The sequence below is a fragment of the Lactuca virosa genome, chromosome 4 (genome assembly GCF_052849685.1).
Source record: "Lactuca virosa cultivar CGN04683 chromosome 4, Lactuca_virosa_CGN04683_v6, whole genome shotgun sequence".
Classification (NCBI taxonomy): domain Eukaryota; kingdom Viridiplantae; phylum Streptophyta; class Magnoliopsida; order Asterales; family Asteraceae; genus Lactuca; species Lactuca virosa.
The window spans coordinates 22,660,427-22,678,298 of record NC_136429.1 but is presented as its reverse complement, the minus strand read 5'-3'; the positions used below and the strand labels follow the sequence as shown (position 1 = coordinate 22,678,298).

The 17,872-nt window shown below is 36.2% G+C and overlaps 1 long non-coding RNA gene across 2 annotated transcripts; it reads left to right on the top strand.

Moving 5' to 3' along the window:
* The first annotated feature begins 7,254 nt into the window (after positions 1-7,254).
* On the top strand, positions 7,255-9,840 carry LOC145103655 (uncharacterized). 2 transcript variants are annotated; one of them, XR_013706779.1, is made up of 5 exons: positions 7,261-7,555; positions 7,667-7,753; positions 8,244-8,510; positions 8,582-8,784; positions 9,524-9,840. It is a non-coding gene; the product is annotated as an uncharacterized LOC145103655 (long non-coding RNA). The 2 variants fall into 2 exon arrangements; XR_013706778.1 differs by having other exon boundaries at positions 7,255-7,555; positions 8,244-8,784.
* The last annotated feature ends 8,032 nt before the right edge of the window (positions 9,841-17,872 follow it).

The following is a 17,872-nucleotide window of genomic DNA, read 5'->3' as shown; positions in this document are numbered from 1 at the left end:
AAACAAGAGGCTTTACACACTTATTGGGAAAGATATAAGAAGTTATGTTCAAGATGTCCGAAGCACGGAATCTCAAAATACCAGTTTCTATGGTACTTTTGTGAAGGGATGTCACCATGGGAGAGAAGATTTCCCAATGCATCCAAAGGCGGAGCTACCCTATGACCAGGGTAGGCCCAGGCCCACCCTCAAATTTTCATATTTTCATTTTTTTTTTGCATTTCGAAATAAGATAATATTTGGGTGGTAAGTTATTCCGAAAACATATGTAGTTCAGTTAGCAAGGCACATAATATCAAATCCTTAAACACTATGAGATCGATTCCATGGCCTTACATTTTGGCATGCTTTTTTTTAATAATTCATTTTTAAAGTTACATTTTGGCCCCTCATATTTAGAAGTTAAGTTTCTATAGTAAGTTAATTTTTAAAATTTACATATTTAACACACACACACATACACACACACACACATATATATATATATATATATATATATATATATATATATATATATATATATATATATATATATATATATATATATATATATAAGGAACACCCTAAAAAAAATTTAGCTCCACCCCTGAATGTATCAAGTGGGGGATATATAGTTGACACGACTCCTACTAAAATCCGCGCACTCATTAAGAATATCATAGAAGAGTCAAAGCATACGGTTCAAGAAGAAGAATGGTACACAGATGTACCAAGAGGGGTGAAAGAAGTCGATACTCCAAAAATCAAATGTCAACTTTCTAAGTTGACAAAAGTTGACATGATGCTTGTCAAGGACAAGGGTGTGCAACAAATAGTTAGACCTTATGGATTTGCACCCAATTACGAAATCCTACTTATATGTTCCTAATGTTACAAGAGGATACAAAGACAATTCAAGCTATGAGAAGATTTTCAGGTCAGCAACAAACCGACTTTCAACCTATAAGTAATCCAAATTGGGGATATCAACCCAATGTCAATTTGCAGCTAAGGTCACCCCAGTCTTATCAACCTCATCAACAATGTAATTTTCCACCTCAAAACATACAACAAGGAAGTAGTTCGGGAATGTCTTTAGAAGATATCGTCAAGAGTTTGGCTACTAGTACCCAGTCATTCCAAAATGAAACTAAGGCAAGTATCAAGAGTTTGGAGCAACAAATGGCTCAACTTGCCACTTCTATGGGTAAATTGGAGTCTACGGGAAAACTACCCACATAAATAGAGTCCAAAACATAATGCATGTGCCATCACTTTGAGGAATGGTAAAGAATATGAAGATCCAAGTATGATTAAGGAAGAATAAGAATTGGAGCTAGAGAAGGAAGATGAAATGTCTAAAATACCTTCAAAGCATACACAAGTTGAAGTGAAGATTACTCCCCCTCTTTTTCCATGAAGATTATGGAATTCAAAGCGTGAGAGAGAAAATAAATAAATTATGGAGATATTCAGAAAGGTTGAGGTAAACATTCCACTCGCTGATGCCATAAAACAAATTCCTAAATATGAAGAAAATCCTTAAGGAACTTTCTACATCTAAGAAGAAATTAAAAGGAAATGAAGCTGTAAAAGTAAGTAAGAATGTATGTGTTGTGTTACAGAAAAGATTACCTAAAAAATGTAAGGATCCAGGTGTTTTCACGGTTCCTTACAAGTTGGGTAACCTTTATGTTCCATGAGCTATGTTAGACCTTGGAGCTTCTATCAATGTTGTCATATTTCATTTTTAAAACATTAAATGTTGGAACATTAAAGAAGACCGATGTGATCATCCAATTAGCTGACTGTTTAATAGTACATCCTAAAGGTGTGCTAGATGATGTGTTAGTTCAAGTGTGCTAGTGAAAACTTTGGGTAATCTACCCTATTTTTATAAATGAGGTTTTATAAATGTTTTTTTTTTCGAATACTCGGTAGACAAATATATTGTCTAACTTATTTTGATGTGTGTTTAGATTGACACATCACATTTTGATTAACTAAACTTTTTAAATATTTTTGGGACTATTTGTTTCCACAAACTCTATGAAAATTTGAACTTAAGGTTTTAAAACTTAAAACTTGTACTTTTTGTTAAATGTTATTTTCAAACTGCCTGGATGATCGGTGACTCGACTCTTGAATGCATTGTTCTGGACATGTTGATTATTTTGTCAATTTAATTACAAAAAAAAACAATTTATTTTCATGTGTTGTTAGTTTTATAAGCATTTTTATTTTATATAATGTTCCGTTAACCAACTATTACTAAGTATCTAATCTATATTTTGCCCTAATTTTATTAATTTTTTGTATTTGTAGGCATATATAGTGTAAGAATAAAAACATATATAAGACAAAATTTCACATATGGTCCTTAAGCTTTTCCGTTTGTCTTAGTTCCTACAAAACTTTTTTTTGCATGGTCCCTACAGAGCAAATTTTTCACACAAATGATCCTTATGATTAACTTTTTAAACTAATTTTATTAAGTGTTTGTGAAATTACAAAAAATTCCCTTTGTTTTTATTTTTTTATGTTTATTTTAATATGTTGTTAATTTGAAATAAAAAATAAAAATAAAAATAAAAATAAAATAGGGCCCAACCACCACTCTAGCTTTCTCTCTCTTGTTTATAGGGATCCATCGACACACCTCCATCTTCTCAAGACCGTCTTCTTCAATTTTTTCCAATTCTTTTTCAAGTCATTACCTCAAAAAATAGAAAGGAAAGGAGATATAGATGCACACATAATTGATTCTTTGATTTGGAAATGTGTATTACCTTAATCTCTTTTTTCTTTATTCAGATCCACATCAACATCATGAAGTATCACCGATTTCATCTCTTTCATTGCTTATGAAGTCGGAATTCAACCCAAGCATTCAAGGAAACGAAACCCACCTTCAAGGAACTGTTTTTTAAAATCGAAATCTGCAGGTTTTTTGAAATCGAAACCTGCAACTTATGTGAATCAGAATTAAGGGGTAAGGGTGCTTCATTCTTTTCATGAGGTTACTACAAGCTTATTGATTGATTCAGAATGAGTGGTTGATCGATTTAAGTAGGAGGAGTATATATATATGAGGGATTGAGCGTTTTTCAGATATGAGGGAGGTTTTGACCGCTTTTTTTAAGGCTTGGTCGGACGGTCTTAAAGGGCTTTAAACCTACTCCCACCGGTGCTCCGACTCCTTCTCCCTCTCCTTTTTTCAATGCTTTTTTTCTTGTCGCCGGAGAAATTAACAAAACCAAAAATTGGTCAAAGACCCACCCTCACTATCGTTTTATCTCTATTCCTCTCATATCTCTATCGTCTTGCAGGTCCAAATCGAGGTAAACGACCCTCTCATCCCCTCTCTGCTACCATAATCCAAGTCTTCATCTTCGATTTGCCCTTATTATGAACCACCCTTTTCGAGTCTCAAAGCAAGGGGGATAAGTGTATGGTGGTTTAGGTTTTAGCCCCGCGGATCACCTCATCTTCTGTGTAATTGGATTTGTGGTTCAATGGTTGTTTACACTAAGGCTATCCGGAAAGGATAGCTATCCACGCGTGAATGGATGAGCTGGAGCGGCTAAGGACGCGTGAACACCGCCCCCAGCCCCGGTGGTTTGGGTGTAGTGTGGCCATGGAGACGGACAAAGACGTGGCATTTGATTGGCCCATTCACATTTCCTCTCTTTATCTCTCTCTTCTTTTTGCACCTTCACCGCCTAACCACCAGTGAACACAGCCCCCAACCTCGGTGGTTTAGGTATGGAACTCCATCAATATCTACGTAGCATCTCCTTTATTCCCAAACCACGTGTGACCATTGCAGATAGTCTAATAAGAAAGAGAGGAGAGAAAGTTAGATCTATTGATGTTGATTTCTAGAGAGAGAGAGAGATGCCCACTAGTTAACAATTAAATAAAAGATGGACAATATAGTCTTTTCATTTATATTTAACAGAAAAACTAACGATATTAGTCATAAGGATCATTTGTGTGCAAAGTTTGCTCTGTAGCGACCATCCATGCAAAAAAAAATGTTTTGTAGAGACTATTTTAAGGACAAACGGAAAAGCTTAAGGACCATCTGTGAAATTTTATCCATATATAATCATCTTTTCTCCGGTACTCACTAGGTTACAACCCGTCGAAACCATGGGTAAAAAAGAAAAATAATATTGAAAATTAAAAATTATAATGAAAAATCAAAGATTTATAGATTTTATTAAATTAATAAGATATAAGTTTTGTTTCGACTTTTATAATGATTAGTAAAAAATTAATATATGCATTGTTATGAATATCACATCTACATTCATTATGTATAAATATTTAATAAAATTATGATTTCGTACAATACAATATAAATTTGAATAAAGTGAAAAAACACAATCAATTATGAAAATGACAATGTTATATGACAAATTAAAAATGACGATAATATAATAAACATACATAAACACAACACGGTAAATAACAAACTAAAATGATGAATGAAATATGGTTTACTAAAGTTAAGTAAAAGATATAAAATATTAAAATTTACAAACTGTTTATAAATTTCTAACAAAATTAAAATGTTCACATCTAACTCTTATTATTTCATTTATTTTTATATAGACGATTTTTCAAACCGAAAAATGTTATCTTGAATATAAATTATTGATATTTTATATAGATATAGGCTTTAAGTTGCAAGTCACAGGTGTAATAATTTTAGCTAAATTTTTAAATTTTAAATTATACATTTAAATATCATAGATTGAAGCATTAATTTGAATTACACAAAATGTTTGAAGCATTAACTGTCACATGTTATTAATTCAAAATAACATAACACCACGAAGATCCAGACGTCATACTTTTTACTTTAGGCTCAACCTATAAACAAAAACTAATGTGATGTTTGTTTTTTCGAAGCGAAAATTTCTGAAATCTGCGGACCACATCATATCAAAAATTTATGCTCATGAAAACCATATGCTTCAATCACAGTAAAACTGGTATAAATAATAATAACAAATGTTACTTTAAAAACTTTGATTTTGACGATTCTCTTCATTTGTTCTTCGTACATAGCTTCGAATTCAAACACAAACATCAATATCATCAATTTTGACTTTTTAATTGACTTCCGTCAAACAATCAACGACTCCAGTTCAAATTGATTAAAAAATCGATTATCACAAATCGAGTTTAAATTCCAGCATAAACGAAATCGTGAGAAAATCAATTAATTGGAGACTCAAAGGTCGAAAAACTAATGATATTCAACAAGTTTTGGGCTTGAACTTGGATAATGAACAACATCTCAATTATTACATGTCGATTTCACGATTTAGACGCCGACGAAAGAAGGACAGAGGCAGCGACAACGAAGGAAGGACTGAGCGGAGCGACGACAACGACGTTGTTCTTTTCCGACGATGGAGAAGAAGGACGCTTCGATGGGGGACGGAAGAAGGAGGGAGCGGCGGTTTTTTGGGTGACCCGTTCTTTTTTTTTTTTAGGTTTATGTTTAGAAGATGTTTGAAGACGCAAATTCAATGTTGTATGGTGTAGAACTCGTGCAGAGCTTTTTTAGTCTGAAGTTTTTTTAAAAACAAACAGTTGCAAGATGGCAACTGTTGCGCATGTGCTGCGCGGCGCAGCAAAAAGTGGTAAGAAGATGTTTTTTTAGAAAAACAAACATCCCCTAAGTGTTTCAACTATATTGTGTCGAAGTTATTTATGAAATAAACTTTAAAAAACATTAACAAAATATCGTTATGATATGGAATTACAAAACACCATTACCATACCATTTTCACTTGGTGCATCAACTTGCCTAAACAATTCTTTCTTTTTCTTTTTCTTATTCTTATTCTTATTAACTAGGCGAATGCCCGCACATTGCGTAGAAACACCTATATAGTTGAAATCTTTACAAATATATATGTTTTTTTTAATATAACAATAACTTTGTTGTTAAATTTGATATAATAATTCGTATATTAAATTGATATAATATATTGATTATTTTGAATTTTATGATAATATATATATCTATTATGACTGTATAATCTCAACCGTTTGAATGACTTCTACCCGCGAGTTACTGATGAGTAAAATTAAATATAATATATGACTTAATGTTATTTATAGTTTTTGTTATTGTTAATTAATTTTTTAAAATTTATTTTCTTAACGTTTTAATTTCTATCATTATAATTATTTAAACATCAGACATTGTTTTTTGATTTTAAAGGTAACAATATAATCATTTATATAGAGTTATTTTTAACTATTGTTATTGTAAGTTATTTTAAGCTACTTATTTGAAAACTTTTAACGATTACACAAATATCTTTAGGAAATATTTTAGTTAAATTGATATTATAATTTAGTTTTTGCATTTAACACTACAATTTATCACTTTTAACTATTCACAAAATATTCATTGAGTTTTTTTAAGTGGAACTGAAATTTATATTTAAGTTGATACTGTAATGTTATATTTAAATTAACAGTTTAAGTATTTTGTCCAAACAGTTCCAAATTGTAGCTTTAAATTGATAACTGTTTACATACAACAACATATTAAATCTAATAAGTTAACTATAATATGTTAAAAGTTAAAGACATAACTTTATAAGTAGAAGTAAAGATATTATTTTAATATTGAAATTTAGTTTATTTATGATTACACTTTAGGTTTGATATTTATTTAACCTTATTAACCAAATTAAAATCATTATTAGAAAGACACTACAATTTATCACTTTTAACTATTTACAAATTATTATTTGGGTTGTTTAAGTTAAACTAAAATTTATATTTAAGTTGGTCCTGTAATGTTATATTTAAGTTTATAATTTAAATATTTTATACAAATTGTTCAAAAGTTGTAGCTTTAAAATGATAATGGTTTACATCCAACAATATATTAAAACTAAAAAATTAAGTATAATATGTAAAAATTTAAAAAACATAACTTTATAAGTAGAAGTAAAGATATATTCTTTTAATATTGAAATTTAGTTTATATATGATTATACTTTAGGTTTGATATTTATTTAATTTTATTAACCAACTTATAATCATTATTAAAAAGAAATTGAAAAGTCATGGGAGTTTCAAATGAATATGGTGAAAGGAAAAATGGATAGGAGTTTCAAATGAATGTGGTGAAAGAAAAAATGTTTCCTTTATAATATAGTATGAGATGATGATTTGATATTAGGTTCCTCTGGAACAGTATCCGGGTCGGTACTGTTCGGGCCAGATCCTTGGTGGTATATCTACCGACTCATCGACTTAGTTTAATCCCTCGACTCCTTCTCGATATTTCCTCCACCGCCTCCACCGCCTCACACTACCTGCTCTACTTTCCACCGATTGTGGTGACGAGAACAAAAAAAAAGGAGGGCATCCGCCGATGGTGACGGTGCCGACCACCAGAAAGTGGAGCGGTGGTTGTTATTTTTCCTGGGAAAGAAACAAATAGAGATCAAAGATACTGCAATCTACCTATCCTTTTGTCGACTGACCCTCTTGCTTTCGGTTTAGGGCTTTAAATTGTTTCCCGTTTGTGAAGGTAAATGGGAGAAGATGGTTGACGCTTTCAGTTACCAATTTATTCTGATTTCTTTACTTTCATATTATGATTCACTTTGTTGTTTTTAAAATTTTTGGTTTCTTCTTCCAGGTTTTCTCCATCGGGTCTCTTTCCATCCCTTTCTCTTTCATGGAAGACAGACACTATAGGCCATGGTTTTGGGGATGTGTTGTAGAGGTAGTTAACATCATAAAGACTACAGATTTTAGACAAATAATTTGAGAATTGTAATCTTGATTTTATTTTGTTACTTTAAAGTTTAAACTGTTCTTATAGGCATGCTGTTGGTTATTGATTTTAGATCAAATTAGACAAATAATCAGAAGCAATACTTAAGGTTAATGTAACACTTTTCCCCAATGTTAATTAAATTTTTGTTAATTTATGTATTGTAATATGCTATTTATTCGAAAGTTTGTCATTTCTGTCCGGTCAACAGTCAATCAACATTCAACAGGTACTTGTCCGGACAAATTATATACACAATAAGCGACTTGGTTTCGTATTCATCAACCTTTATATTTTATGGTCATTTCAGAAGATCGGCTATCGGCTGGGGATTTTACACATTCATAAACCATATTTTTTTACGAGTGTAATGTTCTTATTCTTTGCATTTCCTTCGGTTAGTTTATTTATTTTGAATTGTGGTTCTTGCTGATTACAGGGCAAGTAGAAGGAGATGAGTCCCAAGTTGAAGAAACACTTGATCTAAGCCCTCCTCTACTACGAACATTAATGAATATGAGTGCACTCGGGCGACGATGGGTGGTGGTTTTGGTGGTTAGTGGAGGCTTGTGTGGTAGATGATGGTGATGGTGGTGGTGGTGGTAGATGGTGGTGGTGGTAGATGGTGGTGGTGGGTGGTGGTGGTATGAATTATATCCCCATGTAACAGTTATTCAGGCTTGAAGAACATAGGAAGCGAATAGTTGTACGTTTTGATTATTTTCTTGAATGTTAATTATCTATTATGTCTCATTGGTTTTTATTTTTTTCACATAGAAAAAGGAAGCATTCACATCAGGAACCCCTGCATTGATCTAAAGTTGTTAAATTCAATCACAATTATTTCATATGCCTGTGTTCCTTCATTTTATGATGTTAAAATGATTCTTTTTAATTTCATATTTTGGTATTTCTAAATAAGAGTACCGGCTGTTCATCATATGAATCCAAAGGGACTTGAAGACGGGGACAATTTCAAGGCAAGTTAATTACAATTTTAGTCGGATGAAATATCATAGTATTTGAAAAGGATAAATTGCTGGAAATAGAAATATATGTTGTTCTTGATAAAAAAAAATTCATCTTTTTTTATCTCCTTCTTTAATAGACGTATAACCATTTCTTTTGCATTCCTGAAAGTATGTGGTCGTCTTGATCCCCTTTTGTTTCTAACATATCTCGAAATTTTAAATGTTATCCAGTTTTTTTTTTTTTTTTTTCATTTGTACGTTGCTATTTTATAGGTGGCAAAATTTGTGTTTTTTTGGTTGTTTATAAAATGTACGTCACTATTTCTTCTTTTTCATAAAAGAGATTCACTACTTCTTATAATAATTTACATTTCTATTGTGTATTTTTTGGAACTTACATAATTGATGGTTTGGTAATGAGCATAATAGTTAGGTTATGTGATTTAGTTTCTCCCTTTACAGATTATTTTTAATTAAATTCTTTTTGGTGGTTTGAAACATTTTGTATTTCATTCTGAAGTCTTTGTGTCCCTTTGAATAAAAGGCCTTTTAACTGGTATCACCCTCCTACACACTATCTTTACTGTTGCAAGTTGAGTTCTTTAGATCCAGATCAAATCATATCTTACTTTTAATTAGATTTTGGTATATCTTCATTATTATAACCATCTCATGATTTGATATTAAGTTGGACATCTTTTAACCATATGATATATGCTTGACATGTCATAGTCCTGATGGTTTTCAGGCTTCCTCTCGATCGTCCCCTTTTGCCTCTTTCTATTCATGGATATCTACTCGAAATACGAGAATCGACCCAACTGTGAGGCGAAATCGTGTCAAAGGACCCAACTGTGAGGCGAAACCAATTGTGGATGCTATTCATGTCAAAGGACAAGATTTATAGTAATCAAATTAAGAAATAGCAATGTACTTTAGTGTGGTTAGGAAATAGCAATGTACAGGCGAATTGCAGAGAATAGCAATGTAGTTTACTGTGACTACCATTTCAGGCAATGTACTATACTTTCAAAGAAGAGTGACACCTTCCTACCATTTCACAAACAGTATTTTCATATAATATTGTCATTATCTATTTGAGTAAGTAGCCTTAACTTTCTAAATTAAAATTGGCACCGAAAATATATTTCTCTATTTTGAAGCAGTTTAGTAATTGTGAAAACATCCAAATAGATGATGACAATATGATGTGAAAATCCAACAAAGCAGGGGAGAATCAATTTCAAGCATTTGTAATCACCAAGAAAATTGCTATCTAAAAGATGTTGCTTCTTCTTTATTACCAAGATCGATATCGTTGGTCATTATCGAGTCATATCGACAATCTATATCTTTTGTTGAGTACTCTTTTAGTAACAACCATCGCATCCTCTCCCTGTTAACCCAAAATTATTTTTTGATTTCCATTCCTATCCTCGCCTTTAAAGAGACAAACATGCATTTCTTAATGCTTTTTATTTAAGCAATTCTAATACACTGGTTATTGCAAAAGTATTCACTTCAAAGCCAAGTACCTATAAAAGATTTCAACCCAAATGATAAACCCACAAAATATAATAACTTTTAGTTCATATCACTTTGTAAAGTCTATCTAATTTTCAGTTTTTCACTCGCTACGATCTTGCACTTTAAAATATTCACCAAAACATTAAAGTTTCAAACTTGTTCTCATATCAAGACATTAGGCTTTGAAAAATACACTAAATTATAGCATTGTGCTTTCATTCTTTTATCAAGACATTGCAAGAAACATGAACTTACTTTTGCTTTTGTGTGGAAACCCCTCCAGCAAAATCACATCCAACCAACTAAAGCTTCATTTTGAACCACTCAAATGTTTTGTTTGGAAAAACCATTCAAAAATCAATGTCTAATACTCCAATTGTTTCTCATTTTCCTACAAAGTCAAAGTTTGACACTTTTAATGTAACACCCGGGATCCAGAATGCCAATTAAGGAAAGAAAAACCCCAAATCAAAAAGGCAACTCGTCGAGCCCAAGGAGGAGAACTCGACGAGTAGGAACAGATTTGGGACGCGGGTTGGGAAACCTACTCGATGAGTTGGAGGGACCAACTCGGCGAGTTGGTCTGGATTTGGGAAACCCTAAATCCGGGTTTTTGTACCCTATTTAAGCATCCTATTCCCCACCTTTCAGCCTCATTTCCAGCCTCCATTGTCCAAACCCTAATTCTAGAAACCCTAATCCGTTTTGAGAGCTTGTGATCCATTTTTGAGTGAATCTTGGGTGCTTTGGAGCTTGAGGAAGAAGGAGAAGCTTGAGTCAACTCAGGGTTGACTTTGACTTTGACCAATGTTGACCTAGTTTGACTTTTGAAGACATTTGGACAAGAGTATGTGAGGGGTGGAATGGTATTCTACCCCAGTGAGGACTTATGGTTAAGATATAAGAATCCTGGACTTATCTAAGTTGTATGATGATCGGTAGCTCGGGGAGTCAAGAGATCAGCAGTTCGAGTTCGGGGATCTGCCAGCTAGCAGCGAGAGGTTTATTCGTGGGATTCGACAGTCAGCTTGTGAGGTGAGCCTCCTCACTGTTTGCATGGGTTTACGACCACAATGTCGGCCCATTTAGTTTATGTATAGTAGGAAGACCCGGGGGTTAGCCCTAGGCATTGTATGATAGTATGTTATTCCGGACCAAAGTCCGATGCCGGGCGGTGCCCGAGGAATGTTTCCATGTTAGATTATACTTGTTGTCTGTGTGATACTTTTATTTGCCTGATAGGGAGGTGAGTGTGGGCGAGGTCCCGTATCTCATCAATAGCTGAGTATGGATGGGGTTCCATATCTTATCCATAGAAGAGTAGGGGCGGGGCCCGTGATAGGAGAGAAGTAAGTGTGGGTGGGGGGCCGTATCTCACTATCAGCAGGAGTGTGGATGGGGTTCAATGACTCATCAGTAGCAGGACAAAGGTGGGGCCCAAGATAGGCGAGGCCTTAGGACAGGAATACATCTAGAGTATGTTTCTTTATGTGCTAGTATGATTATGTGATATTGTTGTATGCGTATAGCGGGCGGGGCCCAGAGACAGGCGGGGCCTAAGAGAAATAGATATGTATACCGAGCGGGGCTCGATGCCTGGCAGGGCCTGATGTCGGGCGGGGCCCGATGTAGGGGCGGGTGATCAGTATATGTGGTTATGTGTACGGTATGTGGTAGTATGGGGAACTCACTAAGCTTCGTGCTTACGGTTTTTAGTTTTGGTTTCAGGTATTTCCAGTTGCAGAGAGAGGAGGTCGGGATGACTGCATTGCACACACCGAGATGTTTTAGCATGGGATGTTTACTCTGATGTTTTGATACTCTGATAATAATGTTTTGAGATATTTTGACTATGCTTTGATGAAATGAATTGATAACTATGGTTTTATTTAATGATTTAAAATGAAATTTTTGGACTGTATTTTTGGGATGTTTTAAGTTGGTATCAGAGCCTTGGCTTGAGGTATTCGGGCACACTCTCGGGTGTGTCTGAACTCAAACTAAGGACTTGGTATGAAAATTTTAAAATAAAATCATTTTTTATAAAAAGAACTTTGAAAAGAGAAAAGAATTTCGAAAGAGAAAAGGGTGTGGTGCATGCAATCAGCCGAGCTCAAGTAAGTTCTCCCAAATTACCCATACATGTTGTTTAGTTATGATATGCTTATGAGAACTGCATGCTAGATTAGGGCTAAAGATCTATGAAGGATGCCTTATGTGCCTGTTATATGAGTATCAACTTTATGAAATGCATGCTAGTACAGATTAGTCAATGATATGTTGGCCTGATTAGGATATGCTTGATTATGTGTACTCAATGCTCGAATGTTGCTTGCTTTGTGCTTTTAGGAGTTCTAGTTATCTTTTACTAACTAGTAAACAAATATGTTAAGTTACATATTACGAGGACTAAATAATTTCAGAAGGTTAGGTCTAGCTCTATTTCGCAGCTCTTGTCTGAGTCCAACCGTTGTAAAGTTGGATCTCTCATTCGAAGAATTATCTAGTCTTAGTGATATGTAATGGTATTCGCGAGCTAGTTAGGGGGAGATAGTAGGGATTTCTTATGCAGCTGATGGCGGAGAGTGGGATGGTGATTACCCTAGGGCAAGCCTAGGATGAGATTAGTGCTGGGAGCAGTAGTAGTGAAAGGGACTTGGTGGAGTCAAAGCAATCCTTGAGGAAAGTACGGATAGATGTGGAAGGTAGTATGGGCCCGTACTACTAAAAGCAAAGGATTCCTACTCGAGTTAAGGAGGGCTGAGATAAAACCAGGAAACTTGTAGTGCGTGTGTGATCCCTTGATAGTGATGAGTATTCTGATGGTTGTTATGTTGCAGTATGGTGACGCTACGTGGTAGACCAGTGGGCAGTTCAGGTGTCGGTGAGGGATCAGGCTTGGGCTCTGGAGTCGGGCAGCTGGATGAGCAGATGAGAGAGTTTATTTCAGCCAAGATTACGCGCAGTATTTTAGACCAGACTCCTGTGATCTTCGGTACGGTCAAGGAGGGCAATTTGGAGATTTTGGACGAGAGGTTGGGTACGTTCCGCACCGAGATGGCGGCCATGTTAGGGGCGCGCACATTGATTTTCAGGGAGTTCAGAGCTTGCGGAGCTCTAGACTATGATAGGGCTAAGGACCCCATTGCTACCAGCCGATGGTTGGAAAATGTCGCCGCCGCTTTTCGTACTAGCCGGTGTCCCGAGGGGGACAAGGTCCGACTCGCCTCCTGTCTTTTGAACGACAGAGAACGTGATTAGTGGGAGGAGGTTGGACATGCTATTGGGGATGATGCCACGTTGAACGCGATGACATGGAGTAACTTCTCAGCCAGGTTCAGGGCCGAGTTTGCACCAGTGATTGAGGTGCAGCAGTTAGCACGGGAGTTTCAGGATCTCCGGCAGACTACAGAGACGGTGATTGAGATCACCGCTAAGTTCAGAGAGAGGGCCTTTCTTGTTTCGCGGTATGTAGCGGACGAGGAGATGAAGAAGGCTCGATACCATGAGATGTTGATGAGCGACATTAGACAGTTTGTGAGCCGGTGCAGCTGCAAGACGCTGGAGGATATGATCGCTTGAGTCAGGGAGAGGGAGATCGACTTAGAGGCAGATAGGAAGAGGAAACCAGATGAGGTGCATACACCTGTTGGGTCGGGCAAGAGGCCCAAGGTATCGGATTATAGATCAAGAGGTCATCATGACCGTAGCCGCTGTGGCAAGTGTGGTAGGGCACACAAGGGTGCATGTAGGAGTGGTAGTGGTGGTGATTCTGGCTACTTCAAGTGCAGTCAGATCGGTCATTATAGCAGGGATTATACTACTACCACCACCAGGGATCAGACCTGATCTGCTTCCATTGCAGTCGGCGGGGCCACAAGAAGGCCCAATGTCCGAGTTTGACAGCGGCGGGACAGGTGTGGCACCTGCCCTTGCGACATTGAGGATCACCGACGGCCGTTAGGGCTGGGCAGACGCGCCTGCGGCGAGGAGCAGGGCTTTCCAGTTGACCACAGAGGAGGCACGGGTAGCTTCTGATGTTGCAGGTGTGTAGTTTTGGTTTCAGGTATTTCCAGTTGCAGAGAGAAGAGCTCGGGATGACTGCATTGCACACACCAAGATGTTTTAGCCTGGGATGTTTACTCTGATGTTTTGATACTCTGATAAGAATGTTTTGAGATATTTTGACTATGCTTTGATGAAATGAATTGATAACTATGATTTATTTAATGATTTAAAATGAAATTTTTGGACTGTATTTTTGAGATGTTTTATTTAATTAAAAAACTGGAAACACAAGTTTGTACAAATCAAAATTTCATATGGATTATAAGTGTTAAAAACCAAAGTTGAATTTTAGTTGTTTCTCAAATACCTAAAATAATCTTAATATATACTATATAGTATTTTAAAACTTATTTGTGGATGCTAATGAACAAATATGCCATTGAAGTTAATCATCTTGAATTTTTAAACTATTTTGAGAGTACATTGACTGCATTAGATATGAAGTGGATATGCATTGGTATTTATGGAATTTCCCATGACATCATAATTTTATGGGATAATGACTTAAAAATGTAATATATTTTTCGATTTGTACTCATTTGGTCACTGAGTTTTTTTTCATCCATATTTACCCCTTTAACTTGTTAAACTGTACACATTCAGTCCTTATGACCGATTACTCCAGGTTAGCCAGAAAAAATGACTTAATAAGCTAATATATTTCTCATTTTGTACAAATTTAGTCCTTAATATTTTTGTACACATGTAGTCCTTAATATTTTTTTGTTTCAAAATAAGTTTTTATTTTTGTACTCATTTAGTACTTGTGAATGATTTCTTTAGGTTTTTCTCACGACATCTTACGTGGGACAATCATTGATGAGGTGTTTTGGGCTATTGATGCTTCTGTCCATCGCGGTCTCGACAACTTGGTTGCGTAGGTCATGTTGTTCGACTTAGGTTTTTGTGTTCTTAACGTCGTAATTTCTTCATACGATATCAGATTTTAACGATCTTTATATCCACGTGTTTTTTTTGTGAGTCTACTACAACTTTCGTCAAGATTACCCCCGTTAAAATGTAATATATTTTTACTTACAGATTTTATAAAAAAACATCCGTACAAGCATTCATAAAAAATGTATGGATATAAAGATCGTAAGTAAAAATATATTACTTTTTAACGGGAGTAATCTAAACGAAAGTTGTAGTAGACTAAACTACGAACGAATGGATAAAGATCGTTAAAATCCGAGATGGTGTGAAGAAGTTATGACGTTGAGAACACATGAACCAAGCAACCAAGTAGTCGGGATCGCGATGGACATAAGCATCAAAAGCCCCAAACACCTCATTAATGATTTTCCCACGTAAGATGTCGTGAGAAAAACCTAAAGAAATCATTCATAAGTACTGAATGAGTATAAAAACAAATATGACTTATTTTGCAACAAAAAAATATTAAGGACTAAATGTGTACAAAAATATTAAGGACTAAATGTGTACAAAGTGAGAAATATATTACCTTATTAAGTCATTTTTACCGGCTAACCTGGAGTATTCGGTCATAAGGACTGAATGTGTACGGTTTAACAAGTTGAAGGGGTAAATGTGGACGAAAAAAAACTCAGTGACCAAATGTGTACAAATCAAAAAATATATTACCTTTTTAAGTCATTATCCCTAATTTTATTCCATCATATAAAAGTCATGTATTACCTGCCAACAACAGCCCAAACATTTTGTGAGATTCGTGTTCTCTCCAACCTATCATGTGTATCACCTGTAGCTTTAAAGCATTAAAGAAGATGCTTTAAAACTGATCAAATCTAGGGTTGAAAACACCATTAAGAAGGGAGAAATTCATATTTTAAACTTGTAACAAAGAAAATAAAACAAAATACTTAAAAACTTGTGACAAACAAAACTAAAAGAATACCATCCTGAATGTAGAAAGACATATTGAAGATGCAAAACCCATGTCTTAAGAGAAGACGCATAACCCATATGCATAGTCATTTCCAGAATGGTTAGGTCGGGATTATGATCTGCAAATTGAATCAAGAGTTGAACCCCAAGTGGGGGAGAGCTGGTTATTTATGAAAAGGGCACCAGGATGGGTTCAGGGTTTTGCTCAACAGACCTAGGGCGGCCCGGATAGACTGAAGGCCAACGGGGCGTACCAGTCAGGCCGAAGGCCCAAAGAACGGTCCAAACAGGCTGAAGGCCCGGAGAGGCGGTCCCAACATCCTGAAGGTTCTAAGAGTGGTCCAGAAAGGCTGAAGGCCCAGTGAGGCGGTCCAGTCATGCTGAAGACTTTGTATGTATTCTGTTAGATCTACGTTCTGGTATTGAGCATGCTTCATTGTGATAATAACCTGTGGAACTGTACGTTATCTGTGTTTGCGGGTTATCACTTATAAAGTGCCCTTAGGGACTTTCGGTGGTCATATAGGAGAGCCTAGAAACTCTTGGGTAGCAACTTGTTCCAAAAGGGAATCGTGTCTGTCAGAGTTTCAGTATTACGGTGCTTGTTTGCTGATGTGAGGAACGTTGATTAGGCCTTTTGGGCGACGGAGGAAGGTGGGTACCTTCAGGCCCAAAGGATTGGGCAACTGACGAGAAGACGACAGCGTCGATAGATTATCGGGAGCATTCCAGTTAGAGGTTGTGGGCCTAGAGATCGTAATGGTTTATCACTCCTGTTGGAGCGCTTTCGGAATAGATGTATTGTTGAGGTTCGGGTGAGTTGTAATCGGTTGCGACGAATCAGAGGATTTTGGACGAAATGCAAGGATAGATCCTTGGATCTCAAGTTAGGGGTTTAGACTCGAGTTATGTATATAATGGTATTCCAATCTAGGGTATTCCATCATGAGGATGACCGGACCCTATGATTGATTGGACCTGACGTGTTTGGTATTCCAACCCGAGGGTTGATTGGACCCATCGTGGGCATGCCTAGTATTCCAGCCCAAGGCTGATTGGGCCAGGTATGAGTGTTCGTGCTTGTTAGCTGGTTGTTTATGTATGTTGCTCCGGGAGCTAAAGGAAGCGTTATACTGTCAGCTCAGAAGCCAGGAAGTATCTACAACCGCATATGATCTATGATTATGTTTCTGGGGAGAACTTCAGGTTTTCAGGATGTGATCCGCTTTATGAAGAAGGGAAGTTGGGTCCCAGATATATCGGGCCATTTCGGTTTGTTGCCAAGGTTGGCAGGGTGGTGCATAGACTGGATCTTCCAGAGGAGCCCAGTCGGATTCATAACACTTTCCATGTTTCACAGTTACCAAAGTACATGTAGGACGGGGATGTCGTGGTATCATTGGGTGGTATACAGATCGATGAGTTCCTAAATTACGTCGAGAGGCCGGTGGTTGTCTTGGAAGGAATGGTAAGGATTCTACATAGAAGGGAGATACCTTGGTAAAGGTACAGTAGTTGCATCGGAAGGGTGTCCGGGTAGGCTTGGGAGCCGGAGGCTGAAATACAAGAGCATTATCCGGAGATGTTCGTCGCAGCAAGCTTCGAGGACGAAGCCTAGTTCAAGTGGGGGGGA